Source organism: Lagenorhynchus albirostris, chromosome 2 (genome assembly GCF_949774975.1).
Source record: "Lagenorhynchus albirostris chromosome 2, mLagAlb1.1, whole genome shotgun sequence".
Classification (NCBI taxonomy): domain Eukaryota; kingdom Metazoa; phylum Chordata; class Mammalia; order Artiodactyla; family Delphinidae; genus Lagenorhynchus; species Lagenorhynchus albirostris.
The window spans coordinates 45324043-45350853 of NC_083096.1; the positions used below are offsets into that span (position 1 = coordinate 45324043).

A 26811-nucleotide genomic window follows, 5' to 3' on the forward strand; every position below is an offset into this window, starting at 1 on the left:
TAAAGGTACACATTCTCTAAAACTTCTAACAGCCAGGCACTAGATACCCCAAAAAGATTCAAGGAGATAAGCCTATAATTGGTCTTAGGAGCCAAATAATCGCAATGAACCTCAAAGTTTTAGACACCAATTTTTACTAACAGTATCTCTGGGAGCAGGGAGGCAACGTCTATAGGAGGGAAATGATCCTGACAACCAGGACGAGGGCTCCCCGGCGACAGTCGGTACCAAAGACCTCAGCGTACACGACTGGGTTCAAAACGCGAAGCTTCCATCAGAAACAAACCAAGACACCCCCTCCCCCCACGACTCCTCCGGGGCAACCTCGAGGTTTCAGAAAGCAGCAACAGATACTCCCGAGCAAGCAAGCGGCAGTCCAGGAATGTTTTAACCAGGAGGGGTCTCCCCGCAGCCTACAGAGAACCCCGACGCCGAGGAGCGCCTCTACACTCGAACCCTGACTCCAGCACCCCGGGGGGAAGCGGGCTATTTGCACAAAGCGCCCCTACCTCACCCTCCACAGTGCGGACACACACACCCGGCTGCGAGGGGGAAGCCCGGGGAGGAAAACCCTGCATTCCACGCGGTTCGCCCCCGGAGAGCGGACGTGGAGAGGTTGGGGTCCCCGCCCCGGGAGGCGAGGGGGCCGCACCGCAGCCCCGGCCTCCGCGCCGAGGAGCGAGCGGTTCGCACGAAGGAAGGAATCCCCGAGATTCGCCCACGGGGTCCTCCCCAAGCCGGACTCCCCACCCCCGCCAAGACCCTCGAAGAAACGGGAACAATGAGAAGCCGCCTCCCCCGCCATCCCCGCCCCGAGAGCGGCCGGGGGTGGCGGCGCCATCTCTCCTCACACCCCCGCGAACACACCCCCCCCCGGCCCCGGGGCGGCCGTCAGCCTCCCGCAGCCACGCCGAGCTAACGCACGGCCGAGCCCGCCGCTTCCGCGCCCCTCGCCTACCCGCCCGCCCCGCTCACCGGCTCCTGCTCCAGTCCGGGGCTGCGCTAGCCGCGGCCGGAGCGAGACTCAGGTACAGGGTGCCGCGGCTGCCGGCGCCGCCGCACAATATGGCGAGCCTCGGCTTCCGCAATGGAGCTCGGGAAATACAACAGGGGCCGCTCAATATTCATGAGAGACCGAGGGGAAGCCGGCTCGGCCGGCGCAGCGGAGAGGGCGGGAAGGAGCTAGTGGGCGAGGGGGCGGAGGCGCGGGACGGGGACGTGCACTGCGCCAGGAGGCCCGTGGCGCAAGGGGAGGGGGCGCCGCCGCGTGCTGCCAGGAGGACCCGAGCCACCGCCCCGCCCCGGGCCGTCCGGCCCCGCCCCCCGGCGCCCTCCGCGGGGCAACGGAGCCCCCGGCCAATGCCCGGATGACGACTGCGCAACTTCGTACTCGGCGTTCTCTCTCCTTGAGGTCTCCTGACCCTACCTGTGACCCCCATTAAGCCTCCCTGGCCGGCTGCTGGGGATCGGGTTCGGACTCCTGCTCTCGCCTGTGACTCCCTAAAACACAACCAGTTAGTCTACCAAAGAGTATATAAAATGTGTATAAATTAAGCTACAAACTGAAGTAACGAAAGAGTTCCGTGAACTCAAGATATACTATTGGTGAGATGACCTGTTCTCTGGAAAAGGTAACCAACGCTACCAAATAGTAAATGTGAAGGCACTTGTGGCACGAAGGAATGGACTGCACTGGGGATTGGGCGAACTGGGTTTATAGCTTCCAATGTGTCTCTTAACTATGTGACTTAACTAAATTATATAATAGCTCTGGACTTTACTTTCCTCATTTGCAAAATGAGAGGATTGTGTTGAATGATTCTTAGGTCCTTTCCAGCTTTTGAATTCTGTAAAACTCTCTACAAGCAATGCCAAATAAATGGTATGAATTTACATAAGATTTTGGAAAAGCAAAGGAACCGTTCCAGCTGGTGTGTTCAGGGGAGATTTCCTGAGGAGCTCGGAGTCGAGTAGGACTGTGAGTGTTAGCTTTGGATAGGTAGAAAGAAAGAAGACAGGCATTAAAATATTAAACACAACACGCTGTGTGCCCTACCTAACAATCCATTAAGGTAAACAAGAGCAAAGACAGTGACTTCAAAACTGTCACTAACTATCTAAAGCTTTAAATAAGAAATGACAATTCTCAGATTCTACCAGCCCTTCAAGGTTAAGGTCTTTTTCCAATGTGGAAAAAAAAAATCCAAATAATTAGGAATGCTTCTGCTTCTACAAGGTCCACTTTCTAGAGACAGGACAGTTGCAGAAGCATCTCCCTTCTTTGTTCACAACTGCACATGTTCAATTAATGCTGCTCATAATTCAGAACGTTTTGCTTTAGTCAAAATGCTTATGAAAATAATGTGTGGTTAGTTTAAGAAATTCAATTGATGTTGAGGAAAGTGATCATCTGTAAAAAGCATAGGAACTTTATGGATAAAAGTTAAATATGGTACTTTAAAAAAATTCACAGGACAATTGATGGAAAACTTATGGGATATCTGGATTAAATGTGATTAAAAAGCTAGACCTCAGGCTAGCATCCTTAATATGAAAGACACTACTGACAAATTAATGGAACTCATTATCTATTTTATCTCTTACTCAGAAACTTGGACTGAGTATTATGGGCCTTCCCTGACTACCTTAATCAGGAAAGGCTGTGTTATGGTATAGTAAGAAATCTCCGTGCCTTAACACAACAGAAGTTTATTGCTTGCTCATGCTTCATGTGAATCAGACTCATTCTATTTCAGTCACTCCAGGACTGACAGAGGGCTCCAGATTGACAGAGGGCTCACCATCTTGTAGCTGTATCACCCAGAACACAGCAACTGACTCTCTGTGGCAGAGGAAGAAAGTGAGTAAAGAATCCCTTTGAACTTTTCATAGCCTTAGCTTGGGAAGGAAACAGATCGCTGATCACATGTCATTGGCTAAAACTAGTTACATAGCCTCCTCCATCTGCAAGGGGACTGAGTCCTTGAGCTGAGGCTGAACTGAGTTCAGAAGAGGTGGTGATATTGGTGGCCAATACTGACGTCAATCACCCTGACCCCACCAGTCAGCTTCTAGATATTATGAAAAAACTCTAAGAAGTTTTATTTCATAACACTAGCTCTTTTGAGTGGCTTCAAGAAAGGTATGCTTTCAAAACATAAACTCTCTGTACTTGTTAAGAGTTGATTAGCATATAAATAGAATGGTCTTTCCATTTTTCTTCCCCTTTGTTTTAATTGTGTATTAAATCAATGTCAAGTCCATAGTCAGCCTGTCAATAGTGATTTGACATATCCAGGCTATATTCTTTTTGCTAATTTTTCGACCTGGCATGAGGGATACCACCCTGAAAAACATTTTCTACTAACACCCTGCTCCTTTGTTAAATGTACTAATTGGAAGTGATAACTATATTTTAAGCAGGAAGACATTAAATTAATACTGTATAATACTAGATGAACTCTAGTTAGAAAGTTTCTTTTCCCTCAAAACTTCAGAAGTAGTACCCTGTTAATCACATGGTGAATTGGGTAGATATCTCTGATCACAAAAATCATCTCTTTACTGGCTTTCTGCTATGGTAATGCTACAAAATTAGATTAGTTCAGCTCAGTCGACTTCTACTGAGCATCTACTATGTGCTAACACTTTGCCGAGTGCTTGGAATAAAGATATTAATGTAACTAGGGCACAAGTTCCTTAAGAGCAGAAATCTTGTTCACCAGCGTATACCTAGCACAATGCTTGGCATGTAATAGATGCTCCTTAAATAGGCGTTAAGAGAATGAAAGACTGGGAATCTTTGATCCCAGTGTGTATATGAAATAGAATAGTTCATATGAGCTTGGTTTGCCTCACTTTACCACTTAAAAGCAGACATTCCTATCAAGATTGCATTTAGTCCCCCAGAGGCTTTCTCTGTTTAGGCAGTGTGTCTCAAATGGAAATTCACGCCTGCCTATTCTATATCCACTCCATGGATTTCTTTTCAGCTGTGCTCCAAATATCTAATTGTTATCTGCTTATCTGAGATGAAAATTGCAGGCCACCAATAGTTTGTTAATAACAAGCTATGTATATATCACAGTTTACAGAACACTTTTATATCCATTATTTCACTGACTCTTCAGAACAGTTCTCCAAGGTATTATTCCTACTTCACAGAGGAGGGAAATGTGAGTTCTGTGGTTAACTAACTCTCCCAAACATTGAGTTCATAAGTGGCAGAGCTGAGGCTCAAACCTAGGTAATCTGACTCCAAGTCCAGGATACATTCCATTATGCCACACGTGCCTTCCCACTCTGTGCTGCATACACAACTCCAGCATTTTTCGTCTTTCTAATGGGTAAGCAGTCTGAGGCAAACATCTCCAGAGCTTCCTCTCAACACTAGTATTTATTCCAGTCCTCAATGTGGTCTACTTTCAAGAAGCCAGAGATAATGCTAAATATAATAGTATATGAACCTGATCTGTTGACAAAAAACCATCAGGTTTTGTTTTTGTTTTCTTAGAAAAGTTACTTTAAGAAAATAAAACAAAATTAAAACTAAAAGGTTAAAAGACTGGAATATCTTGGGATTTAATCACTATATATATGTATATATATATATATATATATATATATATATACTGTCAAAATATATCTTCTATCAGAATCTTTATTTGCCATCTTTTAGATGTGTTGTGCTTTCTTTGAAAGGGTCAAATTAAGTAGAAACATTGTAGAAAGGCCTAAAGAGACCTATAATTCAAGGTGGCTTCAGGAAGCAGGCAACTCAAGATTTACTACCTCTTCAGCTGAAAAAATATAGCTCTAGCCACAAGCTTTAGTGAAGTTTTTTTAATTTGTATTTCAACATAGTGCATTTCTTTTTGTGACACTTCCCTTTTGGTGTTTTAGTTCATTGTTCCTTTTTATATTCCTAAGACAACCAAAATAATTGGTGCTACTCTTAACTCTTCAGCTTAAACAGATTAAATGAGATGGGCTGGTAGAGCTTTTGGGGAGAACTAAACAATATTGCTATTTCCCTTCTATGGAGACTTGGAATGGTATTTTATATGTCCCAGATGTGGCCACATTCTGCCTAACATCTGTTAGTGCCTTTTAGTAAAATAATGAACTAGGATGTGTTTGAAAAAAGGCAAAAGAATAAAAGTTTTCATTCTGATGCGGCACAAATAGCCAACTGTTTCTTTGTAGTTAATAATGGAGGATATTATTGTAATATCCAACTTGATATATAGAATAAAGTATGATTTAATAATTAACTGGCTTTAGTTTTCTAATGTGAAGTAAGTTTATTCTATTCAAAGAAACTTTGCAGGGTTTTTCCTTTTAAAATGTTTACTGCAAGAGATGAGAACTGTGCCTTGGCATTGATCTAGGAACACCAAGAATAATCCTGGAAACTAGCAAGGAATAGATAATTAAGATCAAAACTTAGAACTAAAATGGAAATTTCTCTGGAAAAGAAGGCTGGAAGATCCCAGGGGAAAGTACAGATGAAGAGTGCGAAATATTTAAATCAAGTTACAGCTTGCTCAAACTGCCCTTGTGGACAATTTAATTTTTCCCACTTAAAACAAGCATGGAAGAATAGTTTTTGTGGGTGAGAGAGTGGAGGGTAAAGACATCTCTTATCTAACACATTTCTTGGAAATGTTTTTCAGTAAAGAATTTAAAAGAACTGCCAGATCCCAACCATACAAAGAAAATTTTGTTTTATTTTAGACTACAAGATGTAGAAAACCCTGCAGTATCCATTAGCCTTTAATACTCCACAAAAGTAAACCATTGAAATATACATTGAATAACATACTGAAGTAGGTTACAATTCAGGTAAATCTGAAAACCATTCTGGTCAACCTAGAATACCAAGGTTTTATGTGTTACATCCAGGAAGAGATTTTTTCCTAAGGATTTTAGTCTGTAGAAAATTTTTTGTTTTATATTTTTTTAAAAATTTATTGAAGTATAGTTGACTTACAATAGTATATTATTTTCAGGTGTACAACATGGTATTTCAATATTTTTATAGACTACACACCACAAATATTATACAATATTATAAAGTATTGACTATCTTCCCTGTGCTGTACATTACATCTCTGTGTCGTATTTATTTTATAACTGCTAGTTTGTACCGCTTAAGCCTTTCACCTGGTTTGCCCCTCCCCTGCCCCCTCCCCTCTGGAAACCACTAGTGTGTTCTGTGAGTCTGTTTCTGTTTTGTTATATTTGTTCATTTGTTTCATTTTTTAGATTCCACGTAAAGGAAAACGTACAGTATTTGTCTTTCTCTGTCTGAGTTATTTCACTAAGTATAACACCTTCCAGGTCCATCCATGTTGTCCCAAATGGCAAGATTTCATTCTTTTTTATGGCTAATATTCCATTGTATATATTGTTTCATCATTTTTAAATAAACACATTTCATAAGTCATGCTTATAAGATCAGAATTGACTGTGGTTCCTTAAGAATTATGAGTTCTGCCACAGATGGAGTAAGATAAGATACAGGTAGCTGCAAATAAATCTTCTTGTCATAGTATCCTGTTAGGTATATACGGGTGGCCTAACTCACCTGGTTGTGTCCCTCTCCAATACTCACTCATCCTCTGATCTAATCAGCTTTTGTCCTAGAACAGTATTGATGTTCAGAGTTAGTGGATTTCCAATTCCTTGACTTCTTGACTCATACATCCTTAGCTCCAGTTTCACTTTTGGACTTCATCACGTTAGCTGCCCTGTTTTGACTGTCCCTCTCCTAAAATTCAAAAGACTTCTCTGGGCCTGAGCTCAACACAGCTGTCCTTTCTTCTACATGATCCAGTTCTTAGCTATTTGCCAACCTATTCATTTCCTGACTTGGCTCTTTAATTAGGCTTGGCCATATTCTCATCTAAGCCGTTAGCTTGTGGCTTCACACATAGTGAATGCAAATTACATTACAAGAAGATGTCACAAATATAACCTGTAGACACCATGTCATTCATGGTATAGAAAAAGAGCCATCTCTGTCAACAAACAGAAAATACAGACCTCTTCAGTGGAAAAGAACAGAGAAGCAATGAGGTTGCTATCTTTAGAAATGAATACTCCAGGAATGATCTTGGGTCAGGAGAGCCCATGTTAGGAATGTCATGTGATGTTATTGCAGCTACCCGAAGAAAAATTCTGACCAACAGGAAAGTTTGTTATTGGGGGACTTTCAGGTAGAACTGCATTTGGATGTTGATTTTAAAGTCTTGTCAAAACACAGTAACATTTCATACCAAGAGTAGAAGTTTAAAATTCTATATATTAATCCTAAATTCCAATTGGGACTCAAAGTTTGACTAGTTCTCAAACCACATTTAGTGTCTTTTCTCCCCAATTCACTTGCTTAGATTAGCAGTGTGCAAGTATGTCCCCCCTCCTCCCAGAGTGAAAGTAGCAGGAGGGCAAAATGTCATTACTCATCTTTCAACACCAGTCATTATTCAGCACTTGAAACAAGGTTTTATATATTTTATGTAGATATAGATGTAGATATTGAATATATATGTGTATATATATATATACATATATGTTTCTGCCTTGCTCCTAAGATACATTTGGTATACCTTTAATTAATGATAACTACAGTTTTGTAAAAGCAGTCAATAAAAATACTTTATATATTTTACAAAAAGTATCTAACTTGATCATTACCATAACATTTAGAGAAATGCAAATTTGAATAGATATAATTTTCTACCTACCATGTTCAGGCTATTATAATACTCACTGTTGGTCAATGTTTATGAACACAGATATTGCACACTTTGTTGATGTTCATGAAAAATGACACAACCTCTTAAAAAGGCAATTTGGTCATTATCTCTCAAAATTTTAAATGTGTATATTTTTAGCCTAAGAAATCCAATTCCAGGAATATATCCTACAGAAGTACTCACACAGTGTACAAAGAAATACATACATGAACGTTAATTTTTGCATTGATTGTGTTTGTAAAAAACTTAATATAACCTACATTTTTGGCTAAACAAATTTGGGTAAATCCATACAGTAATATATCATATACCCATTAAAAATGAGACAGCTACAAGTACTGACGTAGAGAGGTATCAAAGGTATATTATCAAATAAAATAGTTCTCAGCAATATGTTCCATATATCCCATTTTTGTAATACAGAAATATTTTTTAAATATACACCAAACTATTAGGAGGGATTGAGTATATTTAAGGAGAGGAGGACTTTAGAGGACTTTCAGTTTCTAAATTGTTTACTTTCTGTATTGTTTGAATGTTTCACAATGGAATAAAACATTGTGTTTTATCACAACAGTAATAAAGGTACAGTTACATGCTTATCTGTTAAAAATGAATGAAAATTTCAGCACATATCTACCTATTATTAACTGAAGGACTGAGGTAAAGAAAACAATTGTTGTAGATCAGGCATCATCAACAAAACAAATAAGAAAACTAGAACTTGGGAATTCTTGACTTTCTAAGAGATCTGGTAGTGTAGTGGGCTTGAAACTCAGGAATTCAAATGGCTTGTCACTAGACCTCAGTATCTATTCCCCTAAACATTCCTAACCCTACTTGATAAGAATTTAAGCTAAACAGGGACCAACCAATGCTTATAGAGCCCTCAAAAAGAGTACTAGGACTGATATAATTATTTGGGGATTCCCTTCTCCTCCTACTAATTTATATCCCACAGTCTCTAAGGCAAATGTTAGGTGTCGTTTGCTATTTAGACTCCTTAGTTCTCCCTCAAGAAATTCCTACTGATTTAGCATGTGATTGCAGGAAGCAAGTACAAATTGTAGGCTGAGAATCAAATATTTGAATTTTCCATCTTATACATCTCTATTCCAGGGAACTTTTTCCCCAGATTCTTTGAGATCACCATATAGTAAAAAGCTTGGGCAGTATATTAGGGTGGGTTCAGGAGACTTGACCTCCCTCCAACTATGGCTCAAATATGACCCCTGAGGGGTCACAGCAAAAAGTGCTATCCACTGAAGTTGGGGAAGAGTGGGGATGGGGTTGTGCAGAAATAGAGGGACTCAGGGACTGACTGGAAAGTACAGGTGGTTTTTCCAAAGTGGCCGAATGCCCAGAGCTGGAGCCAGAATACAATACACAGGCAAGGAGAAAGTCCAGGAAAGCAGGGCTTAGGATAATTTTAAGGGGGTGCAAGGCACCCAACCTGAAAGCTGAATCAGAGGGTCTGAGGCGAAGAACATCAGGAGTAGCTATCTCTCTGTCTCTTTCAGTTGAGAAGACGAGAGGTGAGGTGAGGAATAAGGGAAACGTACAGCATGGCTTATGTGAGCTGAGGCTGCAAATGGACACCCCGACCCTATGTCCTCAAGTTGCAGGTGGGCCAAATCTGAAGACAAAGGCAAAACAGAGAATTACTGAGTGAGGGTCATGAGAAGCAGAGGGGCAGATAGGAAAATTAGTGATGATGCCCCGAAGTTGGAAGAAGCTCCTGATATAGATGAGAAGAATCAGAGTGCGTGTTGAAAAGAGCCAGGGACAATGAGAGCTGAACATGTGATGACTGGTTTTCTCTTGGTTCTTCTAATCTCTCTGACCCGCTCTAGCTCAGTCTCTTTTGTGGCTTCTCATCATTACCCCAAACTCTAAGTTTTGGAATGTCCCAGGGTTTAGTCTTAGGACCTTATGTCCTCTTAATTTATATCCCTTCCCTTGGTGATCCTATTCAGCCTATCCTATGGCTCTAAGTACTACCCATATTGACAACTCCCCATTTTCTCCAAACTATGAACTTCTGTAAGTTTCTGGAAACTTGAGGACCTCTCCAAACTTATGTCCAACTCCCTATTCAGTCTGTCCACTTGGATGTCCAATGGGCATCTCAAACATAAAATGCCTAAACTGGACTTCATCTTTGAAATGTGAACAAAGAAAAATGTGATTGATAACTGTCCTTTTATTTGTAGCTGTAATGTCTATATTGCTCTACTGGACCCAGTTAAAAGAAATTCTTCTTTCTAATTACTTAAAACCATTTAAATAACTCAAATTTAAAATGAATGTTTCATGTATATTCACATACATGTTCATTTATACATTCCCTTAGCAAGAGTCGACAAATAACCAGAGTCAGTAATTCAGAGACATAAGACATAGATAGACCCTATCCTCAAAGAACCCAGCATCTAGTAGGGGAAACAGACACATACTAAATGTGGTGAGGCCAATAAGAGAAAGGCCACAGAAATAATTCTCCCTCGACCGCCATTATTAATTACACACTATGGAACAGCATTTTCTCTCATAAGACTCCACTCTTGGCAATATCGGCTGTAATCCTAGAAGTTGGAAGACGTGTAGGCAGAGTCACAGCTGTGCTAATATCCAACAACCTCATAAACTTTGTATGTGTTAGGTACCGTGCTAAGTATTTTATAAGCATCATCTCATTTAATCTTTACAACAAACCTATGAGGAAGTTACTACCATCATAACTACCATTTTATGGATTAGAAAATGGAAGTTTAGGGAGTTCCCTGATGGCCTAGTGGTTAGGATTCTGGGCTTTCACCGCCATTGCCCAGGTTCAATCCCTGGTCAGGGAACTGAGATACCACAAGTCACACGGCGTGGCCAAAGAAAAAAAAAGAAAAGAAAATAGAGGTTTAAAGCATTTCAGTACTTGCCTAAGGCACCTCAAGCAATAGGGTGTGCAAATTCATGTCCTTAACCATTATTTTAAACTGCCCTCTCACAACTGGTGGTCCTGCTTTAATTAATAAAAATGGGGATACATTTTTTTGGATATTTGTACTAAAATAAGAGAATAAACGTATGAATAATCGAAATAGTGAATATCCATTACACTTTAGTAATAATCCCCAATTACTAAACATAACTGGATAAAAAGGACTATAGCATAGGAAGTTGTGAAATGGTGGTTCAGTTTTTCAAAGCTCATAGAGACACAGCAAGGATTGATCATTTCAAGTTTCCCACTGATTGCCTTTGGAGACAAGTTCTGAGTTCTAAAGCACATTCTGTGTGAGCTAAGAATGGAAAAATCATCAGACTTGCAAAGGCTAAAAGAATAGAAGCCAAAGTCTATAGGAATACAGTCTTCCAAATTTATTATCTGTTATGCATTGATTTATCACATGTGGCGGGAATTTAAAACAGATGTGTGTTTTGTGGAGGAGACTATCCCATGACAGGGGAGAGGAATGTGACCTCAACTTGAAAGTAAAGAATCAGAACTCGTACATGGTTCAGAAGTTTCCTTTTATGCTAGTCATATAATGAAATAAAAGTTCTCCAATCATCTTTTCAAATTAACTGGGACTTCATTTCTTAATCTGGAACTTGTTGAAACTTCTGGCTTTTGAAATGCAGTTATTTTCATTGAAATGCAATTATATTTGAAAAATATTTCAAAGATCTAAGATTTTCTGAGTAACTTTTACTTAATCTAAAGCAAAATATCCTCGGAAAATACAGCTTTGATATGTAAATATTTACACATCCCTATTTTCTCTGTTCTCATCTGTAATTTCAGACATCACATTTCAATAGCTAGAATTCAATAACACATCTTTGTCTGACATCTGCTTTTTTTTTAACTGAAGCTATAAAGAAGTCTATTCTTTTCAGATCACATTTAAGTACCGAAAGTAATTTCATTTTAAAGATTATATCTAAGGAAAAAAAAGATTCTTTTCTACATTAGCCTAACATATCTACCTACAGTTATATAAACTTTCTATTTTTCAATACTTCGAAATTATTCGTAGAGATTTCTCATAATAAGTGTTTTAGTTTGGAAACAGTCTTGAGACAAAAAATGCACAATATAGAATAACTTTGTAGTCATTCGTCTAGTTTTGAGGGAAAATTATCTTAAAAATCATTAGTTAAGCAAAAATGCTTTTCTCAAAAGTACCTGTGATTTAGCTTTCAGTTTATTTTTACTATCCATTTATATGATCAGATAAAATTTTAAAAATAATTCATCAATTTAGACAGTTTTTATCACAGGAGAAAAACTCAAGACAACTGATCATACTGTGGAGACATCCACATGTGCACACATACATGTATATTGAACACCAAAGAGAGTTAATTTGCTCAAAGCTAGAGTGATCATTGACAGTCTAAGAAAAGCAGAGAAGGAAGGTCCCTCTCCCTGTAAGAAGTTATTGAAGGAAACTAGACACATGCCTGGAAGAAGCTACCTGAATTTCTCATTGCATGTCTATAAACTGCCAAAACGATTTGTTCATTTGTTTAACTTTCCTCAAACATGTATTGAGTACTCATTGTGTTCTGGACATTCTTCTAGGCATGAGGGGGAAAGAAAATGAAAAAGATGTATAAATGATATGTCTTGCTTAACAAGCTTAAGGTTTCTTAAGGAGGTAAAAGTGACATGCAGTGAAATGCAATACCTGGTAAGTGTACAACTGGGTGAGCTTTAACAAATGTAACCATGTAACCAACACCCCAATCAAGATATAAGACACTTTCATCACCCCTAGAAAGTTCCTTTATGTCCTCCTTCAGTCAATCTCCCTTCCCAAATAGGCAGTCATGTTCTGATTTCTATCACTATGGATTAGTGTGTCTGCTCTTGAAGTCACATAAATGGAATTATACAATACATATTCTTTTGTGTCTGATTCTTTTACTCTGTCCAATGTTTTAGAGATTCATCCATATTGTTGTATTAGTAGTTCATTCCATTTTATTACTGAGTAATATTCCTGTGTATAAATATGCAACATTTTTTCAAAAATCCATAACCTTGTTGATGGACATTTGTGTTTGTTTCCAGTTTTTGGAGTAAAGCTGCTATTAATATTCTTGGTCAAATTTTTGTGAATTTATATTTTCCTTCTCTTGGATAAACACCTAGGATTGGAACTGCTGGGTCATTAAGTGGGTGTATAATTTTATAAGCTCCCAAACAGTTGTCCAAAAAAGCTGTACCATTTTATACTCCCATGAGCAGTGTATGAGAGTTCCACTTGTACCATACACTTGCCAACAACTGATGTTGCCAATCTTTAATCTTAGCTATTTTAGTGGGTGTGAAGTAGAATTTCAATGTAGTTTGAATTAATATTTCCCCAATGACTAATGATGTTAAGTATCTTTTCACGAGCTTATTGACCACTTGTATGTCTACTTCTGTAAAATGTCTGTTCAAGTCTTTTGCCTATTTTTAATTGGGTTTTTAAATCCTTTTATTTTTTATTTGTAGGAGTCCTTTATAATGGTATAATGATATAAGTTCTTTATCAGGTATATGTATAAGAATATTCTCTCTCAGTTTTTTAGTAGACTTTATTTTTTAGAACAGTTTTAGATTAACAGCAAAACTGAGCAGAAGGTGTAGAGAATTCCCATATACCTCATGCCCCTACACCTCCTCCCTCACTATCAACATTCTGCACCCAAAGTCCATGGTTTACATTAGGATTTTCTCTTGATGTTGTACATTCATTGGATTTGGACATACATCCACCATTATAGTATCATAAAGAGTAGTTGCATACGGAGTAGTTTTAATGCCCTAAAATTCCTGTATACTCTGCCTATTCATCTCTCTCTTCCCTGAACCCCTGACAACCACTGATCTATCTACTACTGTCTTTGTAGTTTTGCCTCTTCCAGAATAGTTGGAATCATACAGTATGTAGCCTTTTCAGATTGGTTTCTTTCACTTAGAAATATGCATTTAAGATTCCTCCATGTCTTTTCATGGCTTGATAGCTCATATTAATATTTCAGTGTCTGGATGTACCAGTTTATTTATCCATTCACCTACTGCAAGATATCTTGCTTGCTTCCAAGTTTTGGCAATTATTAATAAAGCTGCTATAAACATCCATATACAGGTTTTTGTGTGGACATAACTTTTCAACTCATTTGGGTGAATACCAAGGAGCACAATTGTTGGATCATATGATAAGAGTATGTTTAGTTTTGTAAGAAACTGCCAAACTCTTTTCCAAAATGGCTGCATCATTTTGTATTCCCACCAACAGTGAGAGTTCCTGTTGCTCCACATCCTCACCAGCATTCGGTTGTTAGTATTTTGTATTTGGGCCATTCTAATAGGTATATAGTGGTATCTCATTGTTGTTTTAATTTGTAATTGCTTAATGACACATACTATTGATCATCTTTTTCATATGCTTATTTGCCATCTGTATATCTTCTTGAATGAGGTGTCTGTTTAGGTTTTTGCCCATTATTTAATTAGATTGTTCTAATTAAAGAATTTGGTATATACACACATTGTGAATAGATTGACACTATCAAGCTAATTAACGTATCTGTCACTGCACATAGTTTCTATTTTTTGTGTGTGTGGTAAGAATACTTAAAATCAACTGTCTTAAAAATATGGACTGCTTCTCGAATTTGCATGTCATCCTTGTGCAAAAGCCATGCTAGTCTTCTCTGTATCATTCCAATTTTAGTATACAAGCCGCTGAAATGAGTACTCAAGATTTATTTTTTCCACACATTTTTTCCAGTTGTTCCAACACTATTTGTTTAAAAGGCTTTCCTATCCCATTGAATTGACTTGGCACCTTTGTATTGATAAATATTCAATTAACCGTATATGTGTGGGTCTATTTTTTATTTCACTGTTCTGCTTTACACACACACACACACATTTTATTTTATGACTGTGTTGTATAATCCAGGCTGGATTCATTATTATATTTTTATTATAATTTACATATTATATTTATTATAATTATATTCATTTTAAAATTCTATTTTAAAAAACTAAAACAAAAACATTTTCATGGCTTCCTAAAAGTGTTGTGGGCCCTAGGCACTGTACACTGTGATTAAGGATAATTGGCTGTGGTAGGGATAAAGCTAGCTTCTGCACCCGTAGCCATGTCAGAGACTAGGCACAGGGGCCTATGAAATTTCTCTGTGAGCGCAGGCTGGGCTTGTAGCCCCCGAGAGCAGCAATTATCTAGTAACCTGTGATAGGTTACTTTTAATACAGTATTTTCATTTTGTTATCCCTGACCCTTCAGTAAAGTCTTTTAAATATTATGATCCTGACTTAGTTGGTCTATGGGGAATTAAGGAAAATATCTTTATCAGTCAACGTTCTTGGTTATAAGCAACAGAAGCTGACTTTAGCTGACGGAGTAGGAAAGGATTTTTATTAAAAGGTATGAAGTAGTTTACACAATGGTTGGAATATTTGGAACATTAAACTCAAGGCTAAGCTTTTAGGAAGAATGCCCAAAACCACATTCCATGAGCAGGTCTAATGAGGAAAATGTTGCCACCACCAGGCACTAGAAGTTACAATTTACCCCACTGCAATTTTGTGCCAGGAAAGCAGTTGTACTCTTACTGCTATAGTCATTAGCCCCAATGTATTATTTGTGCCAAGAATTCAATCTTGCAGCCCCTGTACTGCTAGCACAGAGTGAGAGACTGAATGTTTCATTAATAATTATGTAAAAACACTTTGCCGCATATAAGACCAACCAAAATGTCTGAAAAGCAGAAAGTCAGGAGAATAGGGGATTCTCAAGAAACCAAAAATACCACGTAATATATATACTCAAGGAGCTCACAGTTTCTGAAGGAGAGAAACATATGCACAACTACTAGTAAAGCCACTCTCCTCTTTAATATTAGTGAAATGCTGTGGGAGCAGAGAAAAGAATACAATTTCAAACAAGGAGAATTTGAGTCTTAGATCTTGAAGAATAAGCAGGATTTTGGTAAGCAGAGAATGAAATATTCCTGGATAAAGGGAACCAAGTGGGCAGATAAGCAGAGTTCAATTGCACGGTGTATTTGAGGAACTGTAAGTGGTCTACTGTGGGTGGTGGAGAGGCTGCGGTGAGGTGTGAGGCTGAAGAGGTTGATGACTATTATGTCGTGTGAGCCTTACTTAAATATGAGCTCCGGAGTTCAAATTTTACTCTGGAAAGCCCATTGGAAGTTTTTGAAAACAAGAAGTAATATGGTACTCAACTTCATCACTGTGCTTGAGGTGGATTAATTATCCTAGGTTAGAGGAACAGTAAGAGACGCTGGGGAAGTGATACAAGAGTTAGATGGACTTTGGACTAGCTTACTCCAAGGTGTTTTCTGACCATAAGACTTGATCATTGGAGAGAAAAAGACAATTGGCAGAGATAGCAAATACTGGCCAAAGTACTTCAGGAATAAGGTAGTGAGAACCTGGACCTGGTGGTAATAGAGGGCGTGGAAAAGAATACACACATTTGAGAGACATATTTGAGAAAGAAAACCTGTGTTAGTGTCAGACTGAATGTGAGAAGTGAGAGAAAGGAGTCCAAAAATTCCACAGGGTGCTTGAAAACAGAATACTCAGAGTCAATGTTCAGGAAGAGCTATGACCCTGAAGTCGATGGATTTGCTTGGATGCTTCTGAAAAGAAAAACTCTTGAGCTCTATTGTATTAAAACAGCTTTGTTTTTTAAAACTAGTGGAGAAAGCTTTAGCCCACCAGGAAGCTTGTCCTTCCCCAACAGATGGAGTTACAAAGCTTGAACTTGGTCCGGGGCAACTCTGTTCCATAGCAACTAAACCTAGCAAGAGACGTAGCCATGAATTAGAATGGGATCCGGAATGTAACCCTTAAGTCCTGGTGTTTTGCTTTGTTCCCTCTGAAGATTCTATTCTAGATATGTTAATTCTGTTCTATCATTCCTACTGCCCCCTTTGCCCTTACAATTCCCAATCCTCTCTTTTTATAAGGCTACCACTTTTCATGTCTTGCACCTGGGAGAATACTAGTACCCATAAGGGAAGGTCAGAGAGGGTGTTCATTTGTGAAAAGGATAAAGAATTTTATTTCAGATGAGTTGAGTGTGAACTAAAGGCAAGAAATCTAGGTGCAAATTTCCAGCAGTAGATAGAAAACACAGATCTGAGCTCAAAAAAGAAATTGGAAATAGAGGTACAGATTGCAAAGTCCTGGTCAAAAGCTGAGAGTTAAAGTTGCTGAAGATTCCAATGGAAAGTGGTTATAGAGAGAGCCAGAGGGCTCTGCTGTGAAACTTGGAGCTTGGTCACCTCTATGCAGTGTAGGGAGGAAAAAAGAGTGAAAGGATCCAAGAACAAAAGAGGCAGTGAAGACAGATGAGAGAAAATCCAGGAGACTGTAGCCTCATGAAAGCAAGGGAAACAGTTTCCAAAAAAAGAGGATCACAGTCCATATTGGTTAACGTTTTTTAAGTTTAAGAGGTTTGCCAATAACAGGGAGGCCAAAAGAAAGACAAAAAAATAATATAGAATTCAATTAGGCAGAGAGGAGATTCTTACCAAGTTACAGTAACATCTAAGGTTGTAAAATATGTTGTTTAAAAGGAAAAAAGGGTCTGTCTGAGGGCATATGCTCTGTCTGTTGGGATCTTCAGCAACTCTCTCAGTTTCTGACTAGGACTTTCCAATCTGTATTTCTTTTTCTAACTTCCTTTCTGATTTCATTCTGTGTTTGATATCTATTTACTAGGTTGGAAGAAAGTGGGCAGGCAGGAGAATGACCATCACTGAAAGAAAGGGCTCAGGAAAGAGCCCTAACTTCATAATCTCTGATAGACCTCAATCTATGGCATTTTTGTGCCCCAAATTTTAGGCCAAGTAGGATGGAAAATCTGCTACCTTTGGTTGGATAAGTGATTCTGTAACCCTGGGAATATATAGAAAATTATGATATAGCTCAGAAGTATTGAATTCCCATTTTTGTAGTAGTTTAGGGCTATGTTTTATAATATTGTGATAATCCATATGTGTTTGTTGATTATTTAAATGTTTAGATAAATCATGGTGTTTATTCTGTCAGATATTTGAAGTATTTGAAGATTATATAAAATTGGAAAACATAGTTTAAAATATTTTAGGGGAATTTAACGTTTTTAAACATAATTAGCTGAATATTAGCCTAATAACAAGTAAAAGTGACCTTTTATACTTTAAATTATTCGATTTATAAATAGAATATGTTGAACTTAAAAATGAGGTTTAACTCTTAAAAAACATGGGGTAAAATATTTATAACATTGCATTTGGCAATGATTTTGTAGATAGGACACCAGAAGCACAGGCAACAAAAGAAAAAATAGATAAACTAAACTTCATCAAAAGTTTAAAACTTTTGTGCATCAAAGGACACTATCAAGAAAGTGAAAAGGAAAATCACCATGAGATACCACCTCACACCTGTCAGAATGGCTATTATCAAAAAGAACACAAATAACAAATGTTGGCAAGGATGTGGAGAAAAGGGAACCCTCATACACTGTTAGTGGGAATGTAAATTGGTGCAATCACTGTGGAAAACTATAAGGAGGTTTCTCAAAAAACTAAAAACAGAACTACCATATGACCCAGCAATTCCACTTCTGGGTATATATCCGAAAAAAACAAAAAAATCCCACTAATTCGAAAGGATACATGCACCCCAATGTTCATGGCAGCATTATTTACAATTGCCAAGACATGGAAGCAATCTAAGTGTCCATCAACAGATAAATGGATAAAGAAGATGTGGTATATATATACACAACAGAATACTACTCAGCCATAGAAAAGAATGAAATTTTGCCACTTGAAGCAACATGGATGGACTTGGAGGGCATTATGCTAAGTGAAATAAGTCAGACAGAGAAAGACAATTACTGCATTATATCACTTATATGTGGAAACTAAAAAATACAAGAAACTAGTGAGTATAACAAAAAAGAAGCAGACTCATAGGTATAGAAAACAAACTAGTGGATATCAGTGGGGAGAGGAGAGGAGGGGGGGCAACATAGGGGTAGGGGAATAAGAGGTACAAACTATTAGGGGTAAAATAAGCTACAAGGATATATGGTACAATACAGGGAATATAGCCAGTATTTTGTAATAACTATAAATGGAATATAACCTTTAAAAATTGTGAATCACTATATTGTACACCTGTAACATATAATATTGTACAGCAACTATACTTCAATCAAAAAAGAAAGTGAAAATAATATATAGAATTAGAGAAAATATTTGCAAATCATGTATCTGTTAAGAGATTAATATCTAGACTATGTTAAGAACTCCTACAACTCAACAGTGACAACAAAAACCCAATTAGAAAGTATAAAGATGTTTTAGGAGTGGAAAGGACTTGAATAGACATTTATCCAAAGAAGATATACACATGGCCAATAGGCACATTAAAAGATACTCAACATCACTGCTCATTAGGAAAATACAAATTAAAACCACAATGAGATACCACTTTAACCGATTATGACATCGTTTATCAAAAAGTGAGAAATACCATTTGTCATTGGGAATGTGGAGAACTTGCAATCCTTATGCATTGCTGGTGGAAATGTAAAATGGTGCAGCTCTGTGGAAAACAGTTTAACAGGTCCTCAGAAGGTTGAACGTAGAATTAACTATGATCCAGGGATTCCACACCTAGGTATATATCCTCAAAGAATTGAAAGCAGGGACTCAAACAGATACTTATACAACAGTGTTCACAGATGTATTATTCACAATAGCCAAAAGGTAGAAACAACCTAAATGTCCATCAACAGATGAATGGAAAAACAAATGTGGTATATATACACAATGGAATATTATTCAGCCCTAAAAAGGAACTAAATTGTGATAAATGCTACAACATGGAGGAACCTTGAAAATATCATGCTAAGTAAAATAAGCCAAGCACAAAAGGACAAATACTTATATGAGGCACCTAGAATAGTTAAATTCATAGAGACGGAAAGTAGAATGGAGCTTACCAGTAGGGATAGAGTGGAGCAGGCATACTTGTTTAATGGGTACAGAGATTCTGCTTGAGATGATGAAAAAGTTCTGGAAGTGCATAGTGGCAGTGGTGGTTATACAATATCATGAAAGTACTAATGCCACTGAATTCTCCACTTGAAAATGATTGAATGGCAACTTTTATGTTGCACGTATTTTACCACAATAAAAGATAAAATTACATTTTAAAAACCCCAGGGTTTTAAGATTTACAACTTTAACAAATGGAATCCTGATTTTAATACAAGTAATTGTAGATGGGTATCCCTTTCCAAATCAATCTTCCCTGGACAGTGATAATTATCAATTGACAGAACTGTGAACAGGGTCCAGGAGCAATTTGACTTCAGGAGTCAAGAGATTAGTTTAAGTTGTCTGAAGCGGGCAGAAGGCAGAAATCGGAGGCCAAAGAGAATATCGGTGGTGAGGAAATTGAAAGTATTTGATTTTAAACGGAGGAAATAGCCTATACTTAGAAGAAACATTTAGGTCAAGTGACAATGGTGTTTTAATTTAGAAAAGACTGCTGCCTATCTGAAGAGACAGAATGGGAAGAGATTGTAGATGGTGGAAATCAGGGTAAATGAGGTGAGGAGGATGGGGAGGACACAGGAAAGCAGTGGACATTGGAAGGAGGAGCACTTATTCATCTAAGATGTGAAGGAAAAGAAAAAGTGTAAGGATGTGTTAGAGATGCAAAGGAAGAAAAGCCAAAGAGATCATTTACCAATAACTTTGATCTCTATACAGCAGGAGGTTGGAGTTTAAATTATCTCTGCATAATGAGGAGTTGCTAGAATATAAGACTTTGCATGGCCTGTTTCCTCTGTCCTGAAAGCTTTTCCCCATCAAATGGCTCATTCCTCATCTTCTCAGTGAGCCCAACCCTCACACCATGTCTAAAATCTTCACCTGCTCCCTGCAGTCCCGAACTCCATTACCCTCTCCTTTTTCTTTTTTTCCATAGCTCTTCTCACTTTTGAACATTCTATGTATTTACTTACTGTATTTGTTTTCTCTTACCTATGACTCCCACTAGAATGTAAGGCCATTTGGACGGGGGTTTTTTCGGTCTCTTGTTTACTTAAAATGATGCAAGGTGCTCAATAAATATTTATTTATTTATATTATTATTTTTAAAATATATATTTATTATTATTTTTTTGGCTGCGTTGGGTCTTCGTTGCTGCACACGGGCCTTCTCTAGTTGCAGCAAGCAGGGGCCACTCTTCGCTGTGCCGCGCAGGCTTCTCATTGTGGTGGCTTCTCTTGTTGCGGAGCACGGGCTCTAGGTGCGCAGGCTTCAGTAGTTGTGGCATGAGGGCTCAGTAGTTGTGGCTCGCGGGCTCTAGAGAGCAGGCTCAGTAGTTGTGGCGCACAGGCTTAGTTGCTCCACAGCATGTGGGATCTTCCCGGACCAGGGCTTGAACCCGTGTCCCCTGCATTGGCAGGCGGATTCTTAACCACTGTGCCACCAGGGAAGCCCAATAAATATTTTTTGAATGAATAAATAGAAAGGTTGATGTTGAATGGGGGCAGGAAAAAAAGGAGAGACAGTTTTTAGAAAAGTCATAGTTGAAAGCAGGACTGATATTCAGTTGTTTCAAACCATACAGCTGTACTGGTTGTTTAAAATATTGACATGCTTTCATATCAGCTGGTAAATATCTGCTGCTCCTGCAACCTCGCTTCTCTCCCAAGTTGCCTCAATCAGCAACTAAAAGGTAAATACAGGGACTTCCCTGGTGGCACAGTGGTTAAAAATCCATCTGCCAACGCAGGCAACATGGGTTCGAGCCCTGGTCCGGGAAGATCCCACATGTGGCGGAGCAACTAAACCTGTGCTCCACAACTACTGGGCCCGTGTGCCATAACTACTGAAGGCTGCATGCCACAACTACTGAAGCCTGCGTGCCTAGAGCCCTTGCTCCGCAACAAGAGAAGCTGCCACAATGAGAAGCCTGCGCACCGCAATGAAGAGTAGCCCCCGCTCGCCGCAACTAGAGAAAGACTGCACGCAGCATCGAAGACACAGTGCAGCCAAAATAAAAAATAAAAATAAATATTTTTAAAAGGAGGTAAATACAGGGTGCAGCTGGGATTCTCTCTCAGACCTTGCTGTATCAGTTCAAGGATGGTGCCTCTGCTATAGTAGTTAAAATTTCTGAATATTATCCCCAATATAGACAGTGCTAAGGAATCAGTAAGAGATGACCCAAAAGACTCCTGGGCAGCAGTATGGGCTCTGTGGAGGTGACAAGTGTGAAGTTAGAGAAAGCAACATCAACAAAGTTCACTGACTTTTTCCAGCAACATTTGTCAGCTTGGGGACCAGCATGCAGAAAGTGGCAACAGAGATAATCCAGGAAGGTCAGATGCAGTCAGAAGAGTACAGGGGCTAGAGACTTAAGGTGCTAGGAGGAAGCTTCTTTGGCATGGTTGATAACGGAATCCAGCTTAAGGGTTACATGTTCTTAGGAGACTAACAGGTTAGACAACTTGGGAGGGCTCTGGTGTTGAGAGAATCCAGAATGGGGGGTCACCCTGCCATCCAACTAATCTGAGCTTTGGGGCTAAAAGGGCAGAGAGATAGTGTCTACTTCAACGATTTTTTTTTCCTGCTGTAACAGATCTGAGGAACTTGTCATTTCAATATTATATTGAGACAGAACCTCTTTATCGTGGGTTGTCTTGAACATTATAGGAAATAGCATAATCATATGATATGGTGCCTGCCCTCAAGATGTTTATCATCTAGTGGGAGAGAAGAGATTGATATTCTTCAAACAACGTATGTCACTTGTAAGATTGTGTATTATAGATTATAAATATGATTCGACTTAAAATTCTATGAAACCAATGTAAAAACAGTGGGTAGTAGACAGCATCTAGTAATCATCCAATGTTCTCCTGGACTCCATCACCAGTATATACTATGGTTTCAGATTCCCTAGAGAATTCTGCCTGCCAGTGAAAGTGCTGCCTTGAAATTGTGTTGTAAAGTGTTCAGACCCATTTCAAATGTAATGCATGTTATCATTGCTGTGATTAGCACCCATACAAGGTCCTGACCACCACCATGCCCATTCCAAATTTCCTCTTTGGAAAGACCAGCCCTGCTAATAATTATTGCTTGGCCAGTAACCATTTCTGTACCTTTCCTTTCACTTTTGGCTTGTTGTTTGTTTGAATATTATTAGCAATCTGTAAAACATATCCTGCTTTAATTTCTACTCTTGAACCATGCCATAATCTGTGTGACTTTAATTTAACTAGTGCCTGCTTTTCAGTCTAGATACATGCTTGCCTTGCAATAATAGGTGATACCATCTCTACATAGGAATATGCTTATTAAAGCTCTCGTTGAAAGTACCATATTTTTGTGAGAAACTATGTAGCAATAGCTCTGCTTGTATTTGGGTGGGATGGAGGGAACGATATAGTTCTTCCTTAGCTTTTTATAATTAGAGATATTTGTGTGAAAATAGAATCTCTGTTGCCTGAGTATTGCTCAGCTCCTGCTGGTCAGTTCTCACTCACAGGCATCTTCCTTTGTGGTGTAATAGTCAGTTGCTGTGGAGATGATTATCCTGTCATGGAGAAAAGAGACTTATGAATTTAAATGAAGAATGAGCAGCAGGAGCAAAAGAACTCTGCCAAAAGCCAGGATTTCATCCAATTTAGTTTTCTCTTGCCTTTTAAATATATATCATAAAGTTGGATGTATCAACTTAAATACTACAGTTTCAGGATTAATTAAGAATAATGACAGAAGAAAATTTAAAAGAAAAGCAAAATATAATGCTGGCATTCTATAGGAAACAAGAAGGGGCTCAATTTAAAGAAAACTCAGCAATAATAAACAGATACTATTGGACCATACCACCATGGTTTAGATGAACAAACTATTTGGACAGCTCTACTGCAGCATCAAAAACAACTTGTGATGAGTTGTTGAGATAACTTAAGCATGCAACAAGTAGGAAATAGAATGTAGAGTTAGAAGAGAACAGACTTTATAGCAAGAAGAGCTGGATTGAATATCACTTAGAAATCACTGATTCTAGGCGGGCCAGTTGACCTTCTCTGAACTTCATAAATTTCATCAACTATGAAATTGGGATAAGTTTGTAGAGTTATTTTCTGGGCTGTTCAACTGGTATGGACTCATATGGCCATACCAGCTGTGTACAGCCCATGTCTGTTCTGATTGTTCATTACATTCATTCTGATATGTCAGTGCCCATTCTGTACTAGTTATTAAATACTCTGAATATTATCTATGTTAGTCGGGACAGGATAGGCTATGCTGAAGTTACAAATTGTGAAATCTTAGCTGTTTAACACAAACAAATTATATTTTTTGCTTTCATAGATTCCTATGTGGATGTGACAGCTGTGCTCCCTCTTGTGACTAATAGCTTCCAATCCAGGAATGTTATAGCAGGAGAGGTATGGAGGGCCTCCATATCGGCTTTTAACTTCCTTGGCCTTTAGAGACATATGTTATTTCTACTCAGTCCATTGCCCAGAACTAGTCACATGGCCCTAACCTATCTGCAAGGGAGTCTGGGAAATGCAGAGGAGATTATAGAGTCATTGTTGAGCACTGTCTTCGCCACATCACCCCTTGTTTTGTGAGGATTAGATGAGATGATGTATATTTACAATTGTACCTGATGAGGCAGGTCAGATCACAAAGGCTGATTCAGGTTTAAAGCTTGGTTTGAATGACGAGTTGGTTGAGATCATTTTCATTTTCACCTGTAACCAGCAAAGAAGCAGAAGAAAGGATACATGCGAAATTGATCAAGAATACAGGGTAGTGCATGTTGAACCTGCCTTGTTCCTTATGGAAGCATGTCTCACATTCAGCTCATGTCTCAGCAGCCCATGTAGGGGAGGAATTTGTGAGGTCAGAGGAGCCCAGAACAGAGGGTTGCTGCCTTTCCACTATTTTAGGCTGCGCTGGATCATGGCAGTATGATGAATGATGGGAGAAGTCAACATGTAAAGACCCACTCTGTTAGCATAAAGGGATTTCTTGCTGAGTCAGTTACCTATTACATAATTTATTCCTTACTGCATCTTTGGGGCTGCATTAATTAGAATTTCCTGAGTTCCTACTTTATGTCTGTGGTAGAATTACACTGGGTGCTATGGGGGATGTTAAAGAAAAAGAAATCCTAGTCTTTTCTCATAAGGAATTTTTAATCTAGGAGATTAAGTCACTAACAGTAAAGAAGTCAACTCAATAAAGGGCAAAAATATACTGTGAAAGAAAGACAATTTAAAAATAGGGCAACATAAGACTCAAAGATATAGAGAACAAACTAGTGGTTACCAGTGGGGAGAGGGAAGAGGAGAGGAGCCATATAGGAATAGGGTATTTTGAAAAAGGGTTATTATGAGATTATATGAAATCATGTGTGTGAAACTTTTGAAGATTGGAAAGCACTGTAGAATTTAAAGAACCTTTCATTCAATAAAATTAAAAAAAATAAAAATAAAAGTAGTGCAGCATATAAGATTGATTTAGAGGTACAAATGACAAAAAAGTAAATGAAAGGAGAGAATAATTACTAGGAAAGTTAGTAGAAGTCAGGCAGCATCTTTAACTGTCTCTGTGGACAGTTAAAGAACATTTCAGTTTAGTTTCAGGTACCAAAGCCAAGAAGCGCAAAGAATTTCAGATCATATTTAATAACACGACTGGTCTCGGAGGCAGAAGAAATTTCAACCCTGTTGCTATGGACTAGGTTACACCAGGAATAGCCTGGATGTTGTGGGAATGTAATATACACAAGATATACCCTGGGGCTTCCCAGAAATCCCTAGGAATACTGGAGAGACAGAGCTGAGGTCTTGCAGTTACCCAGAGAGGGGCTGATGAGAAAAAAAAGTTGGACATTAATACAGTAATACCAATAGGTTACAGGTATATTTGGATTATATTACAATTGCAATTGTTATCTGCATATAGTTCAAATCTTAATATTGTATGGTAAGCATTTTCCCATATTCTGAAATATTACTTTATTGTATTATAAGCATTTTCCCATATTCTGAAATATTACTCTAAATATCACTTGTAATGGACAGAAAATAATATTTCTCAAGTGTTAGATAATGTGCTAAATGTTTAGAAGCATACATTCTTTCTTTTTTTTAATTAAAAAATTTTTTTTTTATTTTTGGCTGTGTTGGATCTTTGTTGCTGTGCACACTTTTCTCTAGTTGCGGCGAGCGGGGGCTACTCTTCTTTGCGGTGCACGGGCTTCTCATTGAGTGGCTTCTCTTGTTGCAGAGCACGGGCTCTAGGCGCGCAGGCTTCAGTAGTTGTGGCACTTGGGCTCAGGTAGTTGTGGCTCGCAGGCTTTAGAGCGCAGGGTCAGTAGTTGTGGCGCCCGGGCTCAGTTGCTCCACGGCATATGGGATCTTCCCAGACCAGGGCTCGAACCCGTGTCCCCTGCATTGGCAGGCGGATTCTTAACCACTGAGCCACCAGGGAAGCCCACATATGTTCCTTCATTTAATTTTTATATCTATATGAAGTAGGTATAATTATCAACACTTTGTAGATGAAAAATATGAGGCTAGAAAATATTAAAGTCACACAGCAAGTAAGGATCAAACCTTAGTTTGTCTGATTTGGAAACCTCTCCTCTAACTAGCATATTATACTGCCTTTCCTACTGTATGTTATCATGTCGATGTGCCATCAGTGAATAAAATAAAATCCTGGGCTTCCCTGGTGGCGCAGTGGTTGAGAGTCCGCCTGCCAATGCAGGGGACACGGGTTCGTGCCCCGGTCCGGGAAGATCCCACATGCCGCGGAGTGGCTAGACCCGTGAGCCATGGCCGCTGAGCCTGCGCGTCCGGAGCCTGTGCTCTGCAACGGGAGAGGCCACAACAGTGAGAAGCCCGCGTACCGTAAAAAAATAAAAATAAAAAAAATCCTTATTGTTGC

The 26811-nt window shown here is 38.8% G+C and overlaps 1 protein-coding gene, 1 long non-coding RNA gene and 1 other non-coding gene across 3 annotated transcripts in view; 1 reads left to right on the plus strand and 2 right to left on the minus strand.

Moving 5' to 3' along the window:
* Positions 1-1212, minus strand: part of RNF2 (ring finger protein 2) — a 56302-nt gene extending 55090 nt beyond the window's left edge. Inside the window, exon 1 of the mRNA XM_060131682.1 lies at positions 976-1212. The gene's annotated coding sequence lies outside the window, so the exon portion shown is untranslated. The remainder of the gene's footprint in view (positions 1-975) is intronic.
* A 237-nt stretch (positions 1213-1449) lies between these two features.
* LOC132510028 (uncharacterized) overlaps positions 1450-26811 on the plus strand; it is a 55009-nt gene continuing 29647 nt past the window's right edge. Inside the window, exons 1-2 of the long non-coding RNA XR_009537216.1 lie at positions 1450-1631; positions 2757-2860. This is a non-coding gene — a long non-coding RNA (uncharacterized LOC132510028). The remainder of the gene's footprint in view (positions 1632-2756; positions 2861-26811) is intronic.
* LOC132516522 (U6 spliceosomal RNA) lies at positions 14409-14517 on the minus strand. Its single transcript, XR_009539355.1, has one exon. It is a non-coding gene; the product is annotated as a U6 spliceosomal RNA (small nuclear RNA).